Source organism: Sphaerodactylus townsendi, linkage group LG02 (genome assembly GCF_021028975.2).
Source record: "Sphaerodactylus townsendi isolate TG3544 linkage group LG02, MPM_Stown_v2.3, whole genome shotgun sequence".
NCBI classification, from domain to species: domain Eukaryota; kingdom Metazoa; phylum Chordata; class Lepidosauria; order Squamata; family Sphaerodactylidae; genus Sphaerodactylus; species Sphaerodactylus townsendi.
In genome coordinates this window covers 17386435-17390774 of record NC_059426.1, presented here as the reverse complement: position 1 = coordinate 17390774, position 4340 = coordinate 17386435, and the positions used below count along the sequence as shown (strand labels likewise).

Here is a 4340-nt window from a genome sequence, read left to right as displayed (position 1 = left end):
AGATTCACGTCCAGAGCCTACAAAAGAGGTTACTTGCTCCAGCCTCAAATCCTGGGAGTTTAACCAAATGCTGCAGTAGCTCACAAACTTCTGGGTTCCCAGTTTGACTTAAATATAGTGCTGTGCTCCTCAGCAGTAGGTGCTTACTCACTGCAGCTTTTGCCCAAATCAAAGCACTGGATCATCTCATTAACCACAGAAGAAGCAATATCCATGGGATCATAGTTATTTTATTAAATTGACCAATGTATATAAAGGAAGGAGTTGCTTGCCGTTTATCACCTCTATGTGTCTTTGCAGTTGAATACACCTTTTAAATGACAGATATTAGATAGAGCACATTGCCTTTTTTTCTCCTGCACTATTAACAGCACATAATCAAGAACTGATTGCAAAATTCACTGGGTTCGTGGACAGGTACCTGAAACACACAGAGATGCATAAGTAGTAAGTCTGAACTTACAAATCTTATTTTTTTTACCCTCATAAGTGCCTTTTAAGATTGAAATTGGTGGTAACAGATGAGTGACAGGTGGAGCAGATTCAGCAAAAGGGCCATCTGATCATGTGAAGAAACAGTGTTATTGTACGAATTGGATGCATCTGAGCACCTTGCCAAACAAGCTTGCAATTGGCAAGCAAAGTTGGTGGGTGTTAGAGCATAATTACTCTCATTGTAGTCTATAGCTTGGCTCAGCTGCTTAGTTCATTTCGAGTTTTGAGCTCCAGGTCCACTTCCTTGGACGTTCATTTCTGCTGGTTGCAAACTCATATTCTGGAAGGTGCTGTTTGCAGGGACCGGATATAAAAAGTGGGGACGGCACAGAGTGGAATGAGGCTTTGGAAAACATGGAACTGACAGTAAATATAGTACCATGTTGTACACCGCCCTGAGCCCTCCGGGGGAGGGCGGTATATAAATTAAATTTCAAATCAAATCAAAATCGTAACAGTGAACAGGGCTTTTGCAAGTGTCCCCACTCCCTTATTTCAGTCCGAATCTCTCGCAATCAGGCAACCGTAGAAGAAACTTGCTACTTGTATTCCTAGAAAAAAAATCTGAATCTGAAAGGAAACAAATTTCCTAGGAATCTGTGTAGTCAAATAAAATCGCAAAATCAGACATTCAATGCAGATTCTATATAAAACTGCGCCCTTTGCCTCTTACGTGCCATGAATAAAAATGATGCAATGAAGCGATGAACATTCCATGTTTCATATTTAAAATATGTTATTGTGCGGGAAACAATGCAGCATAGAAATGGAGCTTAAAGGTTCTCAAAGGATAATGCCAGCAACTGCAAGATGTTAGCAGCATTGTCATGCAGGTTTCAAGACAGGTTTTTAATTTTCTCTTATGAATTGGAGCGGCTGGGATTTAAGTTGCCATGAAAATTCATTAGAAGGAAAAAAAGCAAACTCGCAGTAAAATCTGCTCCATCCATTCTTTGCAAACTTCTGAACGTGTAAATGAGAAGGGGGGCGTCTTTCCTGCCAAGACTGGACACACCAAGTGCTTTCATCTGACCCACAAAGCATGATATTGTTTTCGCCCTTTAAAGACCTGAGGACAGCCTTTAACTCAGGGCTGCCCCATGAGGCCCACGGAGGGGCTAGTCTGGGACAGGAAGTCTCAGGTCATTATAGTCATGTGACAGGAAGAGGAGGAGCCAGTGACTGATTCCCATCAGGGCTAAAAGGATCGTTTCGCCACTGCTCACCTTGACTTCAGTTGACTATCTTGCTGCTCCTGTGAGCACAGAAAGGCAGGGTGCATAGCATTCTTTCTCTCTAGCAGCAAAAAGCTACAGACATCGGTCACGGGAGCTCACAATCCACACAGCAGGTGAGTTTCCGGGATCCATCTAAACATCCCGATCTGAGGATTGATCACCATTGTTTCAGCAGATCCTAGAGACCCTTTTCTTTCTCTACCCTAGAACTGGTTCGAAAAGACTCCTTACGAGTGTGAAGCAAATACATTTCACGCTGCATGTTTATCACTTGGAGCCTCAGTTGTTGACTGATCCAAGTAGCTGTGGAAAGGAAGGGGCTATAGTGAGAGCTATATAGCGACAGCATGACTTTTTTCACGCTTAATCAGAGCTCTGTTTAGCAGTGATATAATGTATGAATAAGTGGGAACATGCGCCTAGTTTAGTGAATGGGGGGAAAGTCTCTTTTGGGAGCCTCCTGGGAAACCAAGTACAGTATTACCTATGGCATGCAAGATCGTCTCCTCAACCCCACAAGGATTCACACCCAAGACAAGAAGTGGAGGAGCTGCGCCTGTTGCCTGCTTGCTTGTTTTGTTCTCTTTTCTCAGGATGGCCGATGCTGGTGCCCAAGGGTGGAAAACAATAACTTCATTCTCCCTGAAGTAGGAAAAGGAGCAAGCACAAGCACAAATAGGAAGGAAGAAATTGAGCGTTCATTCACCCACATGCCCATTCACTTGGGGCAGTTCTCTGAAGGGTCTTCCCCGGCTTCCCCCTGGGGACACAGAAACAACACACCGCTTGCCATTTGGTGGCGTTGACCTTATTACAGAGCCAGACACCAATGGTAGAGGAGCTAGCCACAGGTGTCAAACGTGCAGCCCTCAAGATGGTATGAACTACAGTTCCCATCAGGGGATGATGGGAACTGTAGTCCATAACATCTGGAGGGCCACGTGTTTGACACCTATGAGCTAGGCAATATGGCAGCATCTGCTTCTGACACTATGCTATTTTTTGAGAACAGAGTGACTTCTGGGAATACAGAACCTGGCCGTTCCAGGGTGCAATGCAGTTTTTTCATAGATGACATCACCAGCAACAGAATGTCAACAGTAATTTGCAAAAACACTAAACGTTACTACTTTGTTAGCAGAGGGGGTGTTAGAAAGAGTCTCCCATAGTGCACCACAACACTGAAAACAATCTTTGCATTGCCTTCAAATGGAAACTGGCAGCTGTCACTCCTGCCTGAGTTGTAACTGTGGCCCCTTCCGCACATGCAGAATAGTGCACTTTCAATCCACTTTCACAATTGTTTGCAAGTGGATTTTGCTACTCTGCACAGCTGCAAAGTGGATTGAAAGTGCACTATTCTGCATGTGCAGAAGGGGCCTGAGTTAAAGAGTAGGAGTTTAACAGGCCAATCCAAACCTCTCTGGCTGGCGGAGACAGTGCTGCTGCGGTGCAATGCAGCCAAATGGCTTCTGCAGCCATTTGGCTTCTCTAAGTCGCAGGAAGCCACCCACCCCCACAAAGAAAGCACCAGTTCTCCATATTAGAATCCATCGCTCTGAATTACTTCACCATGGTGACTCTCTCCATAGTCTGGGTTATTCCTAAATACCAGTTCAAGTAAATGAAGGTGCCTCATTTGCATCTACTTTGCATGGAGGCAAAGAGCAACACAAGGCAGAGAGTAACATCCCCCAGACATTTCGGAGAAATGGAAGAGCTCACCAATAAAATCTGAACATGATCCAAACCTAGCCATCAGTTACCCAGAGGTGACTCCTAATTAAAATGTGGCATATGGTTAACCTTTCCATAGCAATTCCCCTACTGTCTGTCGCAATAAAAATGACTCTGGTATCATAAAGCATTACAGCTCCATTTTCAGACCCCGCACCAAGTAGCCACAGAAATGTAAAACCTAAAACAGTGAAACGATTTCCATCAGCAATTCTCTCCCTTACGATTTTATTACAGCTCAAAGTACTGGTGTGAGGAAAAAACAGAGCTATTAGCGAGTTAGAAGTTCATTCCCAGTGTGGATCCTGTATTCCGCCTCTTTTATCTACAACTTGTTTTAGCAAACTTTGCTTGTCGATGACTATTGAGCGACCAGAAAGTAAAGGGGAATAAAACACTGGACTAGTCAAGGGAAGTTGAATGCAAATGCCCGCAGCTAAAAACGTCCTAAAAACTTTCGCTCTCTCATATAATCTCACCAGCCTCACAAGATAGTTAGAAGAAGAAGAAGAAGAGTTTGGATTTATATCTCCCCTTTCTCTCCTGCAGGAGACTCAAAGGGGCTTACAATCTCCTTGCCCTTCCCCCCTCACAACAAACACCCTGTGAGGTGGGTGGGGCTGAGAGAGCTCCGGAAAGCTGTGACTAGCCCAAGGTCACCCAGCTGGCGTGTGTGGGACTGCACAGGCTAATCTGAATTCCCCAGATAAGCCTCCACAGCTCAGGTGGCAGAGCTGGGAATCAAACCCGGTTCCTCCAGATCAGAATGCATCTGCATCCTCCCGGTTCCTCCAGATCAGAATGCATCTGCTCTTAGCCACCGCTCTTAGCCACTGCGCCACTGTTTAGCCACTCCGCCACTTAGGATGA

General features: G+C 44.9%; 1 long non-coding RNA gene across 1 annotated transcript; it reads right to left on the bottom strand.

Annotated features, from left to right (window-relative positions):
- Positions 1–210: 210 nt before the first annotated feature.
- LOC125427367 lies at positions 211–2434 on the bottom strand. Its single transcript, XR_007243676.1, has 2 exons — positions 2218–2434; positions 211–421 (listed from the first exon to the last, which is right to left on the bottom strand). It is a non-coding gene; the product is annotated as an uncharacterized LOC125427367 (long non-coding RNA).
- Positions 2435–4340: the final 1906 nt, after the last annotated feature.